Source organism: Nymphaea colorata, chromosome 12 (assembly GCF_008831285.2).
Source record: "Nymphaea colorata isolate Beijing-Zhang1983 chromosome 12, ASM883128v2, whole genome shotgun sequence".
NCBI classification, from domain to species: Eukaryota; Viridiplantae; Streptophyta; class Magnoliopsida; order Nymphaeales; family Nymphaeaceae; genus Nymphaea; species Nymphaea colorata.
The window spans coordinates 10,544,791-10,568,698 of record NC_045149.1 but is presented as its reverse complement, the minus strand read 5'-3'; the positions used below and the strand labels follow the sequence as shown (position 1 = coordinate 10,568,698).

General features: G+C 38.6%; 1 pseudogene; it reads right to left on the bottom strand.

Moving 5' to 3' along the window:
* Positions 1 to 1,393: 1,393 nt before the first annotated feature.
* On the bottom strand, positions 1,394 to 23,800 carry LOC116265250 (protein CHROMATIN REMODELING 25-like; annotated as a pseudogene).
* Between the last annotated feature and the right edge of the window lie 108 nt (positions 23,801 to 23,908).

The window sequence follows — 23,908 nt, the reverse complement described above, 5'->3', positions numbered from 1 at the left end:
TACAGATATGCAAGTTGAAGATGACAAGAATGTCATCCCAAGACATCAAAAGCAGACTTGGCACTCTGAAGGGATAAGAGTAAGGATGGGAGCTTGGTTCTTTTGTTGAGATGTATGATGAAATACTTCCTGCTCAACCAACATAGTTTGAAACAATTTCAAAATAGGCATGAAACAATAGAGAAAAGCTCAACATGTGCAGCCGCAGTCTAGGGATGCATGTAAGTGGATTTAACGTGTTCGACTATTGTTTAGATCTAGAATTCAACTAGTCGGACATGAAAAACAAATGTTACTAATCAACTTTCAATTTTGTATGCAGTTTTATAACCGAATCTGAATTCAAATTTGATATCCAATCGGCCAGTTCCGATAAGAAACCAATATTACATGCATTTATGCTAGTCCAATCTGGATTCAGTTCATAAAAACAACATCCATATTGAAGCCAAAATCCAATTACATAGTATGAGGGCATTGCGACCAAGTATTTAACCGGTTATACGCACCATCTCTGTGCACGATTTTTTCGTGCACAATGGTATGCAGTGACCAAAATGTCCCTATTAAAAATATATAAAAGAACTTTTATAAGTAAACCAGGATTTAAAAAAAGAAGAAAAATACTAAAATGTCCTCTACTATAAAAAAAAATCAAAAATGCCCTCATCTCGTATATCCGTTGCAATTCCATATTTAACTCGAACCTTCTAGCTCCTTTGTGCTAGTTTCTGCCAAAAGTCGTCCCAAAGACTTCAACTTCTTGCAATATTATGTCATTAAATGAGGAAGCTTTTCCAGGTCGAACATAAATTTACTGAGGACCATTATGTCGCTTCGATTAAATTGTGAACAACATGAGTTGGAATCAATAATCTTTCTTAACTGACCTGCCAGTAACCCAACAATTCAAATGTTTCCCAGAATTCATGTTGCATTTGGACTATCCAGTGAAACCAAAAGTCAATGTTGTTGTGTGTTAGATAGTTGTCCTATGGTTAAAATTCAAAAATTTGTCACTGAGATGATCATGAATGGTCGCTAAAACTACCATCAACTATCGTTGCACCATAAACTATGGCTAATGTCAATTTACTGACTTTTTCTAGAGATATTTTTCTAAGTTTTTAGCCATCCTCTAACATCTACCATCTTAAATTGTCCTCTTTCTACATGTCAAACCATGTGCATTAACTTGCTCCATAAATAACCATGATGCATATCCCTTTAGTTTTAGTGAGAAAAAAAAAAGCAGGGCCCATGATCATAATAGTGTTTGACTGAAAAATTGGAGACAAGACACAAGTAGGCAACTGTATTTTGCAGTCCTGCCTAGATTTGATTTTCATGTATTTTGCAGTCCTGCTTAGATTTGATTTTCATGGAGATTACAAACCCAAAATAACCAGGGTTGGCTGATCCTGGATCAGCCAATGTTAATGCTGCTATTAAACAAAAGATGGAAGTACAGTTTAGGGAAGAACAAACTGCTGCCATTAAGGCTTATAGCAACTTAAGACACTTAAACGCTCTCTTGGCATCCATATATTACTGTCGAGTGATTTTGCTTCAAAGTTTCAGATATATTCATGAAACAGTATGTTACATAGTGTGAAAATGGACAAAATGGGGCTGGGGCCCTGGTACTTTATTCAATTGCAAGATGACTTGATCATGCTATATCTGAAATCCAAATTTGAAACAGTGGTGTTAGCTTCGAGTTAACATGCAGATCCCAAAAACCTGATTAGCTGTAGCTGCCCTTAATCCAGAAATTTTATGAATGTAAGGATCTGATAAAATGTGCCCAACAACGTATCAGAATTAACGAGAATAGCAAATAACATGTGCTTTATTTGTAAAGGTTATGTTCATGTCAGTTTTTTATCCACACCAAATCAAAATTAGATATGACTTTCACACATGGAATTCACTCAGAAGTGCATATGAATCCTACTTTAATTGTACATACCTGAAAATAATGGATGGCATCCAACAAAAAATCAATCACTGAAAAACCCCATAGTTAGGCAGAAAGCCTATCTGTCAAAATCCTGTACAAGATAGTTTATTAGTTATATGTTGTGGTAGACGCAAATGTGAAATTGTCAAAGGTATATCAAAAACATCAAGTGCTTTTTTTAGAATCAGGAAGAAAAACTTCATCAGATATCATAATTTTCCTTTTTAACCAGATGCAAAATTTTCCTATGCAACTGAGAAAGTGTTCTATTCGAATCGCAAAAAGATTTAGCATCGTAGAATTTGTATGCATGTAAGTTATTTTTTAAATTAAATAATGAAATAGGCCGATACAGGACGATCCATGTGGACCAATACAGTTCCGATAACAATACCGACAACACTGCTAAAATGGTGAGTGTAGGTCACATCATCATTATTTAGCAACTCGCCCCAACTCAAAGAATAAACAGCGAGATTTGAAGGTCATATCTCGCTTGGTGGAATTGCCTATCTATACAAAAAGGACATGCACGAGGTCTAAACAAAATCATCACCATCATCATCAATTTCAGCAGATATCCTTTTGACAGGTAGCCGGATTTTATGCGAGATGCTTTTTTTGCTTACAGAATTTACACTATTATTAGTGTGCTTTGCTGTCATAGGAAATTTTGGCAGCTTCTGCAAAGGAGGAAAGGCACCACTTGTTCTACAGATGCTCGAATCTTCAATCAAATGGGATGAGGCACTAACTTAACTTTACGTGATCAAAGTGCAGAACTAAGGTTAAGGGGTTTCATCAGGATGGTCTCTGGAACGGGTGACTTTCTTTCCATTGGCTCAACTAGAACCAGCTTTCCATCAACTTGATTGGTAAAGACAAATGTGACCTGCAGGTACAAGATAAACTATTGCAAACGTGATGCAACATGCTGGTGGTCAACCAGTCTCCATAATGTGGTGAAAAGAGAGCGTAATAAACTTCAAAACAAGTAATCATGTGAATAACTAGAAAAGATGCATGAATATAGCCTTTACACGTTAAATATGCTCAGGAAAGGAACACTATTGTTAGGGGAGAACAGATATTAAACATTGTCAACATAAATCACTTATAGCAATATCTGCCGAAAGATTTTCTTGTACAGCTAGTGCCTTGACATTGACTATTGAATCAAAAAAAGAATTGAACATGAGACCAAGCAAAAGGAACGACAGATACAGGTAGTAGCTGAAACTGGATTATCAAAAGAATACCTAGAAGCAAGTTTAAGGGCGAATGGCATAAATCAGCTGTCTTAGTGAGATAATAGAGAATCTGGGTAAGAATAATTCATATACAGAAACCAACACGACAAACTTATGCCCATGGAGATAGAAAAAAAATGGTGATTTGTGAGCAAATACAACTAGCTAGAAAGAACAACAAAAATTAACTAGCGGCAGCATGCCATAGCACATCAGACTAAATAAAAGCAGCTCAATTATTACACTACTTGATGGACAAGAGGGTTCGTTGTTCTTCATTTAATAGATACCATGGTAAAGGATGGAGAGATTGCTACAATTCCCTCACAAAATATCAATGCTGAATAACGATAATAATGATGGGAATGTCAGAAAGCAACTTAATTATCAACATTGTCTCCCTAAATGAGAACCCCGGATATATCAGAAGCTGCAAGGAGCATCACCTGGAATATGGTGATATCATTAACAGGGTCCTTAAATAAATATGTTTTTCATGAAAAACCCCTCACAAGCAAACAAACTTTTTTCCAAAACATTACACAATCTTGCAACGCAATAATCTAAATTATAGTGACTCAATACATGAATGTCGAGCTGCATGATTGACAGAATAGGAACCATCATATAATGGCATAACATAGACAATGAACTGGAGCAAGTTATGGTGCCATATTGTGATATACCATAAGTGAACCTGGAATGCATCATTGTCCCATCACAATGAGTGACTTGCAATGGGTTTCACGTTTTAGTTCTTGGTCAATGAACTGCTAGATGAAGCACAATGGCAATAAGCTTTCAACAGTGAGAAATGGAAGCTGCCAGAACAGCAGCATGTGACTTCCTGGTAGCCGACAAGGCAGAGAAACCATAGCTGAAACCTAAACATGCCACTGAACTAGATAGTACCAACCATATTTTTCACGAAATTATGAGTTACCAAGAGTAGAAGAATAGTGCTTCATGTTTCATTTTCCAAATAGTTCACAAATCAGTATTGTAGAAAACATTAAGACTTATGACTCGAAAATACAAGATACATCAACTTGACAGGAATTTCCTTCCTTTTGTTGCATCAATGGCAAGGTACATCATCTTGTGCCACTTGTATTAGAAGGAGTATCTACAAATATTGTCCTCCTTGGCATGTGTTAAACCTCTCGTAATTCTCTATAGCAGTTTACGAATTCATCCATGCTAGTTGATTTAAATTGAAATTGGTCAGATAATAAGACTTGAAGAATAGTTTATTTGATGAAAACATGTTCTAGTAAATTGTTTTTGCCAAAAAGGACTTACTACAGAAAAAGGAAAGAGGAGGTGCCACAATTGAAATTAGGAATGTATGTTCCTAAAAACAATTAGGGAACTAAGTTTCCTAAACAAACTAAGAATCTAGATTCCAAAAACAGTCAAGGAATTAGGTTACAAAGAAAAATGGGAAAGAAGGTGGGACATTCGTCCCACCTTTAAAAAGGGACAAGGAGGAGCAGCGAGCTCTATTTAGAATCCCATCCCAGAGAATGAGAGAGAGAGAGAGAGAGAGAGAGAGAGAGAGAGAAAATTGAAAATTTTATGCACCTATCCCTCTTCAACTTCTCTTGCTTCTTCAACTCCTTCAACTTTTTCCCATACCTGAATTGTGTAGGCATTTGAAAAAGATAGATATCTAGTCCAATGAAAAGAAAGAACGTATGTTGTCTTTCCCTTGGTCCCTGTTTTAGCAGCTCAGTTCACAGTTCAAAAGACAAACAGATAACAGCAAGTGTTTGCCCTTAGGTATCGAGTGGTTGAAGTAATGTAGAAAGCATCAAATAACATAACGGGCTTGACCATCTACCAAAAGCATCTTCAAATTCTTTCCAACAACCATGTGAACTAATTTTGCCCTTAGACAACAACAATCCTGTGTTCAATGCATAGATGTTCTTAATTTAATGTCAGCATGAAACAACTGATCTTGTTCTTCAATTGAAGTATGCATGACAGCAAGAATTGATTTAAATCAAACAAGAATGTTATGATAGTCAAGCTTTTCAGGAAATTGTCAATAATGACAAGTACAACTATGGTAGAATGTCAGAAAGAACGCAACAAGTGGACAGCGAGATAAAGAATAGCTTATGGAGTCCACTTTTTGTCTGCATTAAATGAAAACACTGCCTGCAGCACTAGGTTGACAAGAATTGAATGTCTTTAATTTAGGTAAGAATGATTCCTATAAAAGCTGGCAAGCAAAGCAAGGAAAAAAAGAAAAAAAAGGCAAAACTAGAAAAAGAATGAAACCCAAAAGTTACCTCTTCACCAGCTGAAGCTTGAAGAATCATATGCCAGGAACAGTAGTTGAAGAGGAATGATGCCCCCAGCTTGCTAAGTCCTCCTCAAGAGGTCTTCCCAGCTGGAAAGAAAGGATTACAACAAGAAACAAAATTAGAACAACTATCCTAGGAGCAAGAAAATTTAATTAAAAAAAAAACTATCAAATATGACCCACTTGCTTCTCTGAATTTTTCAACTTTTCAAGGCATCCAGCAATCTTTGCAAATCCACCAATGTCAACATCCTGCTGATCAGTGTGACATTCATCTTCTGCCACCCTTCTTTCAAATATATACTCTTTCAGACTTTTCATGCCATCTTCGACTTGCACATAGTTGGTATTGCAGCTTGCACAGTTCATATTTTCATGAATTTCCGACTTGTAGAAAGAGAAACATAAGATATGATATTTCATCTGGCAACATAGATTCAGCTAAAATCAGCCCTAGTTTAACAGTTTTACTGCCTCTCTTTTATACCAACATATATACACCGCCACATCTCCATTGCTATACTCTTGAGCCTTTGATTTACATAGATATGACCTCAAAAAAGTTAACCAACTACTAATTCATGATTGGTGGGAATTATGTACTATTTTGTGCTTTCCACAATAGGGGTCAGATACGACCAATTTTCTTTCTTTTGCTCCTTTCCCACATAGCTAAAGTGTGTCTAGGCTCCCATGTACACTACCTGGCTATGGGCAGGCTGGCCCATTCATGAGCCTGTAGCATCTGCCAAGACCCCATAACCCATAGATAGGCTGGCCAGAACCCTGTATAATTAGTGTGCTTTGGACCTTTTTTTCAAATTGAACAGATTGGATCCCAAACTGAATCATTAATTAGACCATCAAAAGTACCAGTTTCAAATAATTTTAGCATTTGAAGATATTTTAACTCCCACTATGTAATATTTGTGTTAACACACCTCAAGTCCCTGGCTGGTGAGTGCAATTGTACTTGAGGCTAGACTCTTCAGAGAGAAAAAGAGGGTAGCAGGAGGAGGGAGACAAAATGTGTCGGGTTTTTCTGACACAAAATTATGTTTTTCACCTTATAGCTCCTCAGAAGGCCCATGACCTAACCTAGTATATTAAGAGCTAAGACAAACCTTTTCTTAGATGAACAGAGGGAAGACTGGGTAGCCATAAAGCACCCAATATGGGTTGGGTGACTGAAAGCCAGGCTAGGTACTACGGAGCCCAGTCTCACACCTGCCAAGGCACCAGACAATACCTAAAAGGCTAAATGCTAGCCTGAGTCAGTCCAAACAAAAGTTTTTCTTTCTTGTTTTGAACCCTAAAAGTTTTTCTATCCTCTCTTCAGAACCTCCTTACTCTTTTTCTCTTTTCCCCTCCCCATGTTTCCCCACTTCCTCTATTAAGTGGAACTGCCTAGGCCTTAACTAGGTGCCACCTAGTCCCCGCCTAAGCCTCTTCATGGGATCTGCCACCTAAGTATGCCTTGCGCTTTTAACTGTATAGATTTATGTGCAAAAATTAGGTTCAGCATGATTTTTTGGGCGCCCCTTCACACATTGCTGTATTCACAATTATAAACCATTCTAAATTTAATCTCACAATGTTTCAAAGAAGATTAGACCTACTACCATAGTATTTTCACCTTCTCCACACATACTTCGTTCCCTCCACTTTGACATGCCCCTAACAGCCCTAGCATAGGTTTCAGCCTTAGCACTCTTGCCCGGCCATCCACCAAGCCCAACGACCTCTTCAACTTATTTCAAGTGCTCTCTCTCTTACCCTTTCTCATCCACTTCCAGCTTCTCCTTTTCTTTCTCTTCCTTTATTTCTTTCTTCTTGTTTTTTTCTGTTTCTTCTTCTTTCAGCCATGACAGCAAGAATTACTTAATATTTGTTTTTTCCCGTTTCTGTTGCAACATTAATTCATAACCATGCACTATTTCCTTCACTCATTATTCATTTCGTTTTTGAAGTTAGATTAGAGCTAGAGGATTAAGCTTCATTGCACTTCTGATCCTACACCTACAACTAAAAACTTCCTTACATGAAACACACCATAAGCATGTAAACATGAGCAATTTGAGCACCAGATGTACAAGCAGATTATATGCAAGCCCAATGTTTCTTTGTTCCCTACTTCCGAAAAAAAAACTAAGTCCCCCTCAAGACCCTGCATTGCCCAATCTCTTTGTGCCCTACTTTCTGAGAAAACCTAAGTCCCCCTTTGACACCCAGCTTTTCAAAAGATATTGACTTTCTTAACCATCTTTCTTGCCATAACCTCCATGATAGGTGTGAAATTTATGTTTCAGTGTGAGCCTTATTCCTGGTGCTAAAGGCAGTATTTTAGACAATATTGTTCATTCATACCCCATCCCCGACTCTCTGAGTAGGCCACAGATAAATTCAATGGCTTAGTATTAAAAGTATTTATTTATGAAGGATTAAATTCTTTAAACTGTTTATAGGCTTTCCAAAGGACATGCTTTTTCCATGAACATTAGAAACTGTTAACATATCATGTATAGGGAACCGGGTCTGGATCCAGACCCGGTCCCATGGGCACAGGTACCGAGAGTGGCTCGGTACCCTAGGCGGGTCTCCCTCTTATTTAATCCCACTTATGGTGTAATTGTTGATTAAGTGAAATAACATTTTCTCTCTCCTAGGGTTGCGGTTGTGCCCCTAGGTTAGAGCTTCTCCGTGGTTTTTCACCTCTCTTTGAGGTTTTCCACGTATATTGTGTGTTCCTTATCTTTCTCTCCATCTTGGTGTGTGTTTCTACATGGTATCAGAGCCAACGCGTGAGAGATCGTTGGTGTGATAGTCGTGTTTCCGCCGGTTTTTTTCGCCGCTGCTGTTTCCGCCGTTTTTTTCTACCTCTGCTACGCCGCCGTCCAGCGCTGCCAGCTGTGCCGCCACTGTCCAGCGCTGTTGTTCTCTGCTGCGCTGCTGCCCTCCAGCGCTGTCGCTATCATCAGCACCGCCGCCGTCCAGCGCCGCCGTCGTCTAGCGCCGCTGCCTCTTGTTTGTCGTCTCTGGTGCTGGGTATTCTTTCTCCTTGGTGATTGTGATGGCCGAGGAGATGTCCCTCAAGATCGATGATGCCCTAGACTCGGGCAACAATACCAAGAGTGAGATCTTGCCTGTTCAAGTCACCTCCATCCGGCTGAACAAGGATAACTATCTCTCTTGGTCAACTGCCCTAGAAATTGGGATAACCAGTTGTGGTCGCCTGTCCTACATTACTGGGGAGAAGCCTGCACCTTCAAAAACCGATCCGCGATGGGCTACTTGGGCGTTGGAAGATAGTCAGGTTAAAGTATGGATTATTAGTTCTGTTTCTGCAGATATTCAGCCTTTGATCTTGCGTAAATCGACTGCCTACAACATGTGGACTGTGCTTGCACGGATGTATGGCCGTAAGAAGAGAGTATTGTGTACGTACCAAATCAAACGTAGCATATACTCTCTTAAACAGGGTGACTTGTCTGTAGCCGCTTTCTTTGCAGTCCTAAAGACTAAGTGGGAGGAACTTGACTACCATGTGAATGATGACTGGCACTGTGGGTCTGATCATGCCTTGTACTGGGACAAAGAATGGATGGATCAGACGTTTATTTTCCTTGGAGGCTTACGCGATGAATTTGAATCCATTAGGAGCCAAATTCTCAATTGTGACGAGGTCCCCGGAATTGAAGAGGTGTATGCCCGTGTGGAATCTGAGGAACAGCGTCGCCAGGTGATGCATATTGACACCAGTCAGGGGAGTTCTCCTTCAGCCTTTGTTAGTCGTGCTTCTGGGATTGGACAGCGTCCTGCTCGGCGGTGTAGCCATTGCAACAAATCGGGACATTCTGTTGATTTTTGTTGGGATCTTCATCCTGAGAGGCGGCTTGTCCGGGGTCATCCTCCTTCCAGCCGCAGGAGTCCTTCTGTGCCTGAGCCTAGTCAGAGTAGTCCTTCAAATGTTGCCAAATCTAAGCTTTCCTCCGATCAAATCAAAGAACTGCAAGCGTATATTAGCCGGTTGTCTACTACTCAGGAGGATGCTTCCACGTCTGAGGGGGCTAAGTTAGCCCAAGCTCTCGTGGCCACTAGTGACCAAGGTAATTCCTCACATGGTGATTGGATTGTTGACAGTGGCGCTACGCATCATATGACAGGGGACCCTAAGATGTTCCAAGAATACAAATTGTCTTCGGGGCAGCAACGTGTATCTATGGCTGATGGTTCTTCTATCTCTGTGGCTGGAAAAGGGAGTTTGTCCTTGTTAAATAAATACTGTCTTCATAATGCTCTTCATGTTCTCAATATTCCTGTGAATTTGTTATCTGTCAGCAGTATTACTAAAGAACTCAACTGTAATATGATCTTTTCTGCTGATCGGTGTTTTCTGCAGGACTTGGTGACGGGGCAGAAGATTGGGATTGGTTCGGCTATTGATGGACTCTACAGACTGCCTGTGCAGGTTGCGTCCGCTCTTATTTCAGCCACTAGTGGACAGTTGTCAGGCATGGAAGACAGATCTACTATTATGCGGTGGCACGAGCAGCTTGGTCATCTTCCGTTTCCATTGATTAAGAAGTTGTTTCCTAGTTTGTTTCATTCTGTTTCCATGGACTCCTTCACCTGTGAAGTGTGTCAGTTGGCTAAACATGTTAGGGCCTCGTACCCTATTTCATTCAATAAAACCACTCGTCCATTTGCTTTGGTTCACTCTGATGTTTGGGGTCCTTCGGGAGAACCCACTTGTCGTGGTTTTCATTACTTTATGACCCTTATTGATGATTACTCCCGTTGTACGTTCATGTATCTGTTGAAAGAACGTAGTGAAGTTCCCGTTATTGTCAAAAATTTTGTGGCCTTTGTTGAGACTCAGTTTTAGACGTCTGTCCAAGCTTTTCGCAACGATAATGCTAGAGAGTATGTCTCTCAATCCCTAGATGATTTCTTGAAGAGCAAGGGTATTGTTCATGAAACGTCCTGTAGTTACACACCTCCCCAAAATGGTGTGGCTGAACGAAAGAATCGCCATTTGCTTGATGTTACCCGGGCTCTTCTGTTCCATCGACAGGTTCCCAAGCGCTACTGGGGTGATGCGCTTCTCACTAGTGCCCACCTTATCAACCGTATGCCTACCCGTGTGTTGCAGGGCCATTCCCCATACTCTAGGCTTTGGCCTACTCAGAATCCCTGGCCTCTTACTCCTCGGGTGTTCGGGTGTGTCTGTTTTGTTCATGACCATAGTCCCACCCTCAAGAAACTTGATCATCGGTCTGTCAAGGCTGTCTTCCTGGGGTATTCCTCCACTCAGAAGGGATACAAATGTGTTGATCCTACCACCTCTAAAGTCTATGTTTCCCGGGACGTCACCTTCCATGAACATGAGACATACTTTCATGTGAATCCTCTTCAGGGGGAGTATCTAGGGCACAGTAGTGAAGAGTATTCCTCAAATCAATTGATTCAGTTTACGGATTTCTTGGATTACAAGGCCAGTGACAGTGTGGCAGACACAGTCAGAGATGATAGAGACTGTCACATGGACGAGGGCCTTGTTGATAATCAGCCTACAGCCCGTGATCATTTGTTTGGCCAGGTGTACAGAAGGAAGAAGACAGATGTGATTGAAAATGTTGATGTAACCAATCCCAATCCTATGAGTTCCCCGGATGACCCAAGTCTAATCAATGAAGAGCTTCCTATAACCCTGCGCAAGGGCACCAGGTCTTGCACTTCTCATCCTATTCAGAGATTTGTCTCTTATGCGAAATTGAGTAAGAATTACAAATGCTTTATAACATCCTTGTCTAAGTCTGTTATTCCCAGGTGTGTGGAAGATGCTAGAGAGGATCCTAAATGGCTACAGGCCATGACAGAGGAGATGAATGCCTTGGCAAAGAATGACACTTGGGAAGTTGTGGATATTCCCAAAGGGACTCATTTAGTTGGTTCAAAGTGGGTGTTCAATGTGAAGTACAAACCAGATGGTACTGTGGAAAGGTATAAGGCTCGGCTTGTTGCAAAGGGGTTCAGCCAGAAATATGGTATTGATTATCTTGAAACCTTTGCCCCTGTTGCCAAACTGAAAACTGTGAGGGTCATATTAGCACTTGCCGTGAAAAAGGGGTGGAGCATGGATCAACTTGATGTTAAGAACGCATTCTTGAATGGCCATCTAGAAGAAGAGGTCTACATGAGTATGACTCCTGGATATGTTCAAAGCGGAAAATGCTGTCATCTCAAGAAAGCCTTGTATGGATTAAAGCAGTCTCCTAGAGCATGGTTTGAAAGACTGAGGATAGTGATGAAGACAAATAGATACAAACAGGGAAATGGTGATCACACCCTATTCATTAAGCAGAGAGATGGCCTGGTGAGTCTTCTTCTTGTGTATGTTGATGATATGATAGTCACAGGTGACGATGAAGAAGAGAAAAAGAAGATGAAGGAGAGGTTAGCTGCTGAATTTGATCTTAAAGATTTGGGTAAACTAAGGTACTTTCTGGGGATAGAGATTGCTCGGTCAGAGACAGGGCTGGTTATGAGCCAAAGGAAATACACTCTGGATCTTCTAAAGGAGACATGCAAACTTGGATGCAGACCCTTTCTAACTCCAATGGAGTCCGGTACAAAGATAAGCATCAAAACTGGCAACATCCTAGATGAGGAAGGAAAAGGGCGGTATCAGAGGCTGGTTGGTAAGCTCATCTATCTTACTCTTACTCGCCCTGATATTACTTATGTTGTGAATGTGTTGAGTCAGTTTATGCATGCTCCTACTGATTGTCACTGGAAGAGTGCAGAAAGAGTGTTGAGGTACCTAAAGAATGACCCAGGAAAAGGATTACTCTATACTCAGCAAGACCAACTTAATATTGAAGGATACTCTGACGCAGATTGGGCAGGATGTACGGATACTAGGAGGTCTACCACAGGGTACTGCATCTTTTTGGGGGGTAACCTGGTTGTATGGAGAAGTAAAAGGCATGAAGTTTGTTCTAGATCCAGTGCTAAGGCTGAATACAGGGTTGTGGCTATGGGAGTTACAAAAATGTTATGGTTAAAGATTCTCCTAGCAGATATTGGTGTTGAAACAAAAGAGAAAATGAGGATGTACTGCGACAACAAGTCTGCAATTAACCTTGCGAATAATCCCTTGCGAATAATCCCGTTCTGCATGACAGAACTAAACATGTGGAGATTGATCGCCACTTCATACGGGAACGCATAGATTCAAAGGAGTTGATTCTACCTTATATGAAGTCTGAAGATCAAATTGCAGATGTTCTAACCAAAGCCTTATGTACATCTCAATTCGAGAAAAATGTAAGCAAGCTTGGCATGTTTGACATGTATGCCAAGCTTGAGGGGGAGTGTTAACATATCATGTATAGGGAACCGGGTCTGGATCCAGACCCGGTCCCATGGGCATGGGTACCGAGAGTGGCACGGTACCCTAGGCGGGTCTCCCTCTTATTTAATCCCACTTATGGTGTAATTGTTGATTAAGTGAAATAACATTTTCTCTCTCCTAGGGTTGCGGTTGTGCCCCTAGGTTAGAGCTTCTCCGTGGTTTTTCACCTCTCTTTGAAGTTTTCCACGTATATTGTGTGTTCCTTCTCTTTCTCTCCATCTTGGTGTGTGTTTCTACAGAAACTAGGAGTCCATTACCTTATGTTAGCATGCAGTGTGAAAAGATCCCTCAAGTTTTCTGTAGAAAGAAGATTTGCCCTGCAATATCTCACCTCCAATATCAGGAACGAAATTACAAAATTATTCACACAATTAAGGTTTTATACAACTCAATGACATGAAACACCTGCAGTCCAAGGTTTTCCAATTGCTCTTGTTGAATTACTTTCTGAAGGCCTTCTTTCGACATTTGACGTTGATAGACCTGCATAAAAGAAAAGGCACTAGGTCAAGTTTTATTGTTAAACATGCAACTAAAATCATGAGCTATTAACCAGTTATAATCAAACACCAAAGCTCGTCATATTTTACAATTGTAACAAACCTTTTCCTCAATAGTTCCTGCTGTTAGGAAGCTGTATATGTACAGTCGCTTCTTCTGTCCATCTCTCCAAACCCTTGCAGCTGCCTAAGAATTTGAGGAAGAGGAAAGCAAAACCATGATGGAAAAACAGTGAACTTTCGGGAAAAATGAAGAAAGGTTGTTGAATCAGAATCACATACCTGTTTGTCATTGGCAGGATTCCAATCTGGATAAAAAAGAACCAAACGATTTCCACCTATCAAATTAAGTCCACATCCACCAGCCTTGCTGCTTAAGAGAAACACAAACTCATCCAACAATATCAAAGGCACATATCTCACACCATGAAGGATGCAAATACTCAAGAAGGAATAAGCATCAGTTATTGATATTAAAAACCTTTGATATGTCATTAAATCGGTTGACGAGCTTTTGCCTTTTGCTTATTGAAGTGGACCCATCAAGCCTTAGGAAATGGTATCTTCTTTCATGACATAACTGAGCAAAAAGATCCAATGTCTAGAAGTAGAAAGTTAGAAATGTAAAAGGGATGAGCATGTCAAGTATAAAGAATAAAATGCCCTCAACAGAAATTTTGCTTTGACTTTCCTAATACTAAATTGCAGGGCAAAAAAAAATTCCATGATCCAGATCTATACAAACGATTAAAAAGTAATGACCAAAATTGCATGACAAAGACATTGTTCGAATTCACATAATCTGATGTAAATCAAAAGGTATTGCTATCATTACCAACCTCCCAGAGAATAACTCAGGTGGGAAAAGATGCAAACAGTCCTCAAATCCAGAACCTGAACTCCCACTCCGAATAGTGTCGTAAATGAGCTACATGGTACATTAAAAATAGCAAATGAGGCATTATATATCTGTAGCAAATGAAGCATTATATATCTGGAGTGGATCTAAATGATAAGCAAGCCCAACAAACTATACAAAGGCATGTGACCATGCAAATAAGCAGGACATTAAGGTTCATAGCATTTTCTCAAATGCTAGTGATGGGTGGTGTGGACCACCTACAACTTACTTAAAAGAACACAAAAGTGTCCTACATGGTAATTGCAGAACAAATGATGGTTTCATAGTTCGTTCTATGCAATATTCACAATGTCATCCAGTATAAGAACAGACTTATGGTGTGATCACCACCTCAACCCAAGAAAAAGACTTTGCAGACCTATATCAAAGGTCAGGGTATATATAAGACCTATAATTCTTAAACCAAAACTAAAATTAGTTAAAGGATAATAAGAGAGTCAAAGAAACCCTTGATGAAGGAGAGAAAAGACAAAAAAGCTTTAGATGTCCATGTAAAAGCTTGGTGATCGAGCAATAAAGAGATATTAGGCTGAATGTTTAGTAAAGTTGAACCACAGATTGTCTCCAATCTTCTTGATTATAAGAAACGCAGTGGACTTGGGAATATCTAAAAGCCTAAAAGGTCATGTCACTTTATAAAAATATGACCTATAAATATTATCTCCAAAAAAGGTAAAAATATCAAAAAAGAGATAAATGAGTAAAAGACTATTTTACAGAATTACATTCAATATGGAATGAAATGTTTCCATAGAAATACATTTGGTATGGAATGAAATGAATCCACTTAAAATGAAATGGAAGAACCTTGTCACTTAATGAGATAAGAAAAGCATAATTTGAGGAAGAAAGACTTTTCACTTTTTTGTGAACATTGAAACTTGAATTTAAACAAGTTGATGGCTTCTTTCTATTTCTCTTCTCACCATTGCAAATTATTAATGAGGCAGGACTTTTTGGAGCATGAAAAGCACATTCTAGCACTTGACTTTGCAAACATCAGAAGATATATCTGTAAGCACAAATAAATTCTGCAACTCCAGTTTTGTAACCGATTGAAACAGCAATTTTGCAAAAATTTCCTTTTAGAAAACACACAGAATAGACAGTATACTGTCTTGCATGATAGGTGAGAACAGTGTATTCAAGAATCCTTTTTCCCAGCTCGCTATGCTCACAAAAAAAGAACAAGAAACACCTCCCATAAAACCTACGTTCGGATGATTGCACAGCTTTTTAAGAGCTGTAATGTATGCCAAGATTTTGGATTGTTTCACATCTTCAACAATGGCTCTTTTAACCTGTGCCAGTTGGTAAAGCATAAGATATTTAGCAGCATCACAAGGAGAGAACAACTATTGAAAGAAATAGCACCTCCATTAGAACCTTTGGATTTACTACCATCAGCCATAATAAATTTTCCAAAAAAAAAAAAATGATCTGATGTACAATATATGTGTGCATAAGATGCAACAGTCAATCATAATAGTGAAATGTATCTCTACTGACTACGAAAATCATAAGAATATCACAAATTGGGTAGCAAAGACGAATCCATAAATCACGTGACCTGACCAATTCTGAAGTAACAAAAACGAATCCATAAATCACGTGACCTGACCAATTCTGACAGCCGATGACTACTACTACTCCCAAGTTCAATTAGTCCACATACAACTATCAATTGGGTACCTGATTACTGTTATACTCCTCCACAACGCACGACATAGGTTGTTCCACGAAAAACTACTCCAAACAGCATCCACGAACAGGTTTCATACCCACGATCACAGAATTATTTTGCTCCACATGATCCACTTGAGGATCTGATCATGCTTTCCACATAGGCATGATCAGTGTTAAGATTGTACGATTTGGATCGGGTCAACCAGACCCGACCTATCTTCTCCACACGCCCAATGATAATGGGCGGTGGCATACTTGTAATTTTGAACATTGTTTTGTGCACTTTGTTGTATACCAAATCAATATATGATGATATCAAGAGGTAGACATTAGTAGGGCTGGGCCCCGGGCTGGGAAAAACCTGGCCCGAGCAGGGCCCGGCCAGATCCGGCCTCTTAAGGATTAAAAAAAATATATTTTTTATTTTAATAATATATATTTATTACTAACAAATATATTTTATATTTAAAAAAATATTTTATAATTTAAAAAATATTATTTTATTATAACCGGGCCGGGCCGAGCCGGGTCGGGCCCGGGCCCAATGGGCCGGCCCGTCGGGCCGTTCTCGACCCGATTTTATCAGGCCGGCCCGATGCCCACCTCTAGACGTTAGGGTTGCTGCTCTTTTTCTTCTCTCTCTCTCTCTTGTACGTGCAGCCCGTTCCTCTTCTTCTCCTTTTGCATCTAACTTCATCCGGTGGTTTGGCATTAGATATCAAAATGTCCTCCACGTAGCACAACCAAGTTCTATTCTCTTACCGTCTCTCTGCTGGTGGATTAAGAGGAAGAGGACGAGGAGAGAGAGGCGATGAGAAGAGGACGAGGAGAGACGAAAGGAAAGAAGTCGCCGAAGAAAACAGTCGTCGGAGAACTTACTTGGCTGCCAAGTTCTTCTTACTTCAGTACCATGTAAGGAAAGTATATATAAATATAAATGTATACCTTCTCACACCACAAACTCTCACAAGAGAGCACACACAAAGACAACTAGAAAATAATTTGTGCACTAAGGCACAAAAGGTGTCATTAAACCTCAAGACTAATGCTACACCGTTTTAAAGAGGCACGTAAGAGGGCTTTAGGCAAATCTAGCCATTGGGGCTCTAACATCTCTTAGAAGAGAAAAAAGGAAAAAACAAAAATAATGGAAAACACAAAAAGAAAAGGAAAAGGAAAAAGAATGCAAATAAGAACAGAAAATACATTCATAACAGATAGATCATGAGTCATGACCCATTTTGGAAATTGTGATGAGATTGAGCCCGCATCTTTGTGTTTTCTCCTTCTTCCCATCTGTTGACAAGTTCTGCTATAATCTGACAGCCCCAACCCCTTGACTTCTAGACCTAGGAGCTAGCCCAGCAACCAGATCCACCTTATCCTTCATATATTTCTTGGGGACTTCGGCCCCGTTTCTTTACATGGCTTTTTTCTAATAAAGGTCCTCTTTCATATTCAGTCTGTGTGTGTTTGGCATGTGTTTCCTGCATGCTTAATGCATTTAAACTTGTGAAGCTTATTGTATTGAGTATTGTTGTGAAGATTATTTTCTTTTCAGTGAATCTCCTTGAGAATATCCTTGAATTATTTCACAAACTTTCAAATATGTAGCTCAGATGGAACAATCTCCAGCTATTTACCCATTTTTCTTACAGTTTCAAAGGTATAATGTCAAAATCTAGTCAATATTTATGATCACATGCTACAAATAATAATTACTAACCTGGAGTTCTTCACGGTCACTAGCATTCCCCTGCAAAAACAAATGATCCACTGCTGGATCAATGACTCTATTCCACGGTCGCATCATCAAGATTCCTGCAAAAATGGTATACAAATCCTCTCCAGCACCAAGTTTAACACTGTTTTCTTTTATTCCATTTACATCAGCAAATATAAGAGCCAACAAAATTCATAGAAGTATAAGAAGTAACAGAGAATAATGTAATGCAATTAGACCATACACAGACAATCAAAAGATTATTAAAACACCTTCCAAAGTGCAGCATAGCTTGTCCTTGTAGAAAAATCAAGTGTCTTGTACAATCCATGATCCAGCAGAATCAGCTGGGGCCTTCTTCTACCCATATGCAGGCAATCACGGGAGACAAACAATCACCTAGCCTTTAACCAAAAAACAACTCTATCAATTTAAAGTTAAACCATTGTAGCGGTATATTAAGACTTTGATGAGGGTTAATAATGAAATGGAACTTCTCTTTTAAACATTTAACAGATTTATGCATAAGGCATAAAACAATTGATAACTATTTTAAGTTTGCATCTATTGTTAACTTTTAGGGCTGAGGATGTAAACGCTTAAAGAGCTCCTTTTCCTCTGTGTATGTAATATGAAAGTTTGAACACAGCACTAAAGCCATATGAGAAGGATAAGAAATATTTTTGATATTGACTCGGTCCCCACGTACTTGGAAGAATAAATATTGAAGTTTCTTAAGTTCAAGAGAATAACAAATTTTTAATTTTTTTTTTTAGATCTTGATATGCAGTGTACCTCTTATAAGTCGCAAATGGAATATCATATTTTCATTTTTCTTAATTTTGGATGCCTTTATTTGAAATTAAAATAAACTGAGGAATCCATTAACCAAGGAAACCTCTTGGAGCTGCACTAATAATCGAAGGACATCGAACAGCGTTTTTCCTTTGAAATGAAAATAAATTTTAGTGTCTCAACAAATGTAAGTCCTCTAAACTACGAACAGGTGGTATCGACATTCTTGTCCTAAGCTGAACCACAAGGGCCAAGGGGACAAACTATCCAAAAAATCTTGTTCTAAAACAATGTCACAGCTTGTCCTTGTGTACACAGTGCTCCCACTGGAGTGTTTGTTTTGTATGGGGAGCTGTGCAAAAGGCAGATGTTCAACAAAAAGGAAAAAAGGGTGTTCTTTGTGTTCATGATTTCGGTGGACATGAACCTGAAACAAGATGCAAGAATGCATGTTGGGTCCACACGTAAAATGGAAACTATGGCTTTTTAATCCCATCCTGAGGATGCTAAGAACGGGACTTTGGCTCCTAGTATCCTAAGAACAGGACTTTCTGTTCTAAGCACGTCCCTGAGAGGAGCCACATTTCCATGGTTTTCACAAAATTTAGCTTGACAATTTGGACATAAGAGCAGATAAGACAAGAGTGCAACTTAATTAGCTTTATATGATAAAAAGTAGGTAGGAAAGTGTCACTTGGTTATATCGCATAAACCAAAAACAAGAGAAAAGAAGCAACAAACTTGAGTATATGCATGAGAAAGCGATGGCTCACCACATTTGACTCAAATCAGGTTCACACATGACTTAAGTCCAAACTCTTCTTGGAACTCAGCCGAACTAGTGTTTGACCCTTGACTTGGTGGTGTTCAACGTCCCTGGAAGCTGACACAGAGCTTCCAAGTTCCATCCACGGCGCCCCAAAAACAAATGGGGGGGAAAAAAGAAAGAAAAATGAAAAACAAAAAAGGTGGGTTCCACATATGAAGGATGAATGGAAGAGCATCCAAGACACCCTTGGCAGTTTATGACGAAGGGCTAGCCCACACATCATCTGCTTTTTGAGGAAGTCCACATGATTTGAGTATGGTATCATCAGGTGGTCCAAAAGGCCACATCTATCCATGGTCCAAACTTAGAACACCTAACTCTTTAATTAACGCTATTTCTGCATCACATACATTATTTGATCATTGAAAAAATGCAAATTTATCATCTTTTTCTACAGAAAGAAGAGCACACCAGGGACAACCACCTAAAAGCACATTTCTTTACAAGAAAATATAGTGACCGTGTACCAAAAACACATGTTTTATATTGCCTCGGCTTATCCTCGTTTTCCTGCTATTAAGGGAAATCATTATTGTTTGCTTTCTCTATGATTGATCTCAATTTCAAGTTCTCATCTCATTTATAAGTAAGTAGAAAATAAGTTTATTGGCTTTACTGCTAAAAAGGCATGGTTCGTTAAGATATGTACATTGTCAACATTTATGAGTTGCTCTTGTGGGCCTCAAGCTAAGCTCTGCATAGTGCTTACTTAAATTGTGCACAAAATCCAGTAAACATTTTGGCATTCAATAAACAGTTACATATTCAGTAGTTGGAAGACCGTACAAATAATTCACTTTTATGGATTGACTAAAGGATTAGATTGTGTGACTACCATCCATAGTCTATTGCGTGAGATCTGGCGTTGAATTCTATGGATTACTGCACGTCGTCTATTGAATGAGATTTTCAGGTGATTAACAACACACCACCCGCAAAAGAGGCCTAATGGACAACCACATTTTCCCTATCTATGGGGTCTTGGGCTGCTTCGGCATTGTTCATTGTGCCTTTCAGCTGGGATACCGCATCCTATTACTTAAGATGCAAATGCATGATGCCTACAAGCCCGACCAGCTATCCTATGTTTATTGGTGCTCTACTTGAGGCTCTACGAGATGAAATTTGATGAGACAACAAGAGTGAGAATCTTAGACATAAGAAAAAGGTATAGAAGCATTAGAATTTGTAGCATATCCTAAACTCAGTCATCTCCTCGAGTGAAAGATGGAGAAAAAAAGTATGGGCAATTTGGAAGTACTATAAATTCAAATGCCAACACCTTTTTCTATTTTTCACTACTAAAATCATATCCTTCAAATCTCATTCAATGAATGATAGGCAGTCATCCGAGTCCATAAGACTTATCCTTCAAATTTCATGCTATGGATGATAAACTGTGTCCATGCCTCTACTTAGATAAATCTAGAGTTTTCATCTTAAGTCACATTGGGTGGTAATACCCTTGGATTTATTATAAATTGCTGAAAGAGGGTTCTAGGAAAAGTTTTGCAATTTCTGCGAAAAACCAAAGATTTATGTACAATTACGAACTGGTACACTTAGGCTTATTAAATTACCAAAAAAGGGTTCGGAAAATATATTCGAAAAGCAAAGGGAAATTGAGGTTCTAAGTTTAAGTTTAAATTTGAGATTTTTGTGCATGCTTTAGAATATTATTGGAGATCTCCTCATATGATATAATTTATGTTGTTCTCCCTTTATTATTCTTTACTTGCCATGAAATTAATTTAGAATGACTTCAAGGATGGGAGCCTCAGAACTGGGCAAGACCGAAAGACTAAATGGTTAGCAACATATATGTATGCTTATGCAATTTTATTATTTTGTGCATGCATGACCCAATGGCGGTATAAACTTTGTGTTTCTACACTAACTAAAATCTTATTTGGATATGGATATTATGTTGAACCATGTTCACATTGTACTTGTGAACATGGATCATCTTTCTTTGTGTAAGTACATATTTTCTAGTGTTGATGTCATTGTGTGTGGATCCACATCAGTATGATTTGAATCGAGATAATCATTTGGATTTTTGCTTTGGATCTGATTGTCAATAAAGATCCATATTTGTATTTAGTTTGAATCATGACGTATTTAGATCTAAATTTGTTTGGATATTGGTTAAAAATCCATATCTTGTTTATGTTGGTTCAAATATATGTTATATGCTTCATTTACGGATATTCTTTGCCTTTTAGGGTCCATGCTGATATTAGATATGACAAAAATTTTGTTTTGCATATCCATCTAGATGTTGAATTTGGATCTCACACTAAACATTTCACTCTTTTGGAACATGATCTGAATTGACTTGAAGAAGACCTATATCTTGTTTATATTAGATCTAAACATATCATGATGTGCATTGCTTTTCATATGCTAATATGTATGTATATATATATATATATATATATATATATATATATATATATGTATATATATATGTATATATATAATATATATAAGTATACATCTATATTGTACATTTACTATGTACATATGTATATGTTATGATATTATACGTTATATAGAATATTACATATTATATACCTATATAATATATTATGCATTACATATAGGTAATACATATGTTATGAATTTTGCAATGTATGTTATAACATACGTTATAACATGTATATAATTATACATTTATTATATATATAGAATTTCGTGCTATTGGTGCATTACATTTACGTTCAAACACCAATCTATCAAAACGAAGTTGATCTCCTAGCAAGAAGATTTTCTTCTCTTCGAGACCTAATTTCTTCTTGAAGCGATTGTTCATCTACCTCAAGAGGCTGATGTCTAGGTTCATATCCTGCGAACCTAATAAATTCTTGGCCTTCACCATTTTCATAGTGAAGAGCTCTCTTAGGAAGACTAGTAGACTCTTCATTTTCTATGAATGTTCCTATTTCCCATTCTAATCCTGCAAGTTCTTCTGAATTGTAGGATTTGGGTTTAATAAATTTGATTCCTTGTGATGCTACTGCATCAACAATACCATCAATGTTCAAGTTATATTTAACTTTATCATTATTACTTAATCTTCTGTCTATGGCAACCGAGACTAGAAGGTTGTCTCCTTCAGTCATATCTTCGTATCCTCGAGTTTGGATTCCTACACAAAGATATTTCTGGAAGTCTCTAATGCTCATATAGGTATTAGGGACCAAATATATAATCTCAGCTCCTTGGTTGAGATCTATCTCCATTGCTCCTAAATTTGCTTTAGCAGCTTTGTTAAAGCGTTTGTCAAGAATCATGACAAAGCACTTAGTTCCAGTCTCTTTCCTATGAAGAGGTCTAATTTTTATGGCAATTAATCCTATATGAATTAGGTTATATCCCCTATTTCTTAACCTACGGGCTCCTTCTGGACTCAAAAGGTTAATAGTTTCTGTTTGATTACTCAGGACAGACATAACCACCTCTCTGTTATAGGTGTATCTACCTTGTAAAGGCCTCCATTCTGAGTGCGTATACAAGATTTCAGGGTTTAGGATTTGTCTAACCCCTCTTTCTTGTTGATCCTCTGGGATCTCAGCAATTTCCTCTAACTGCATGTTATGAGGGTAGTTTGAAGAGGCATGATCTCTTCGTCTTCTAATGGTTTCGCCTAAAAAGGTCAGACGGGACTGGTTTCCTGAAGAAGGACTTTCCCTCAGTGTTCTAGATCTACCATAAAATGGTACAGTTCGACTCTCACTCATGTTATGAGTTGAGTAATTACGTCCTTCTATCCTGCAGGATTTAAAGTCAGAAGTTTTTAAAGACGATTGATCTTTTAGAACAGCCAGGTTTGTAAAGACACACCCTCCCTCTCCCATTTTCTTTCTTCAATCTCTTATTTGTTCTTTTATATGAGGCCTGTTCTAATGGTTTAGCATTTCAAGATATAGTATAATACTGTTATTCCTTGCCTAGGGTATGGATGTCTGGCAGAGCTTACTCCTACTAACTGCGTTTAGCGGGTGTTTTCCCTATCGGCATTCTCTTTTGCCTTGGCGGTACTTTACCCTATAGCACTTCGTTTCAGCATGGCCAAACTAAAAACCCTTAGACTAAACAACGAAATGAATAGTATCATGATATCCTTGCGAAAGAGCTGTCAGTGAATGCCTGGATTTCTCTATGCAAGAATAAGGCCTTTCAAATGTAATAATAGAAAGTAGAATATAAAGAGAAAAGGGAGGAAGGGACTTACAAACAAGATCTGTTCGCAAAGATTTTCACATCTTATTGAACTTCTAACTCCTTCCTTTGGACAGAAGGAGGTTACAACTCTTTAGCCAGACATGGCTAGATTATACATTAGCCTGAAAGGGGACGATCTCTCTTTTTCTCTAAGATCACTTGGTAGCTATCGATTGATTGATCGATGCCCCTTACATGCTGCCTTCTCCTTTATTTATAGACAGAGAAGTATACTATTTACATGATTGAGGGTTACATGTGGATCCTCACCACCTTATCTCC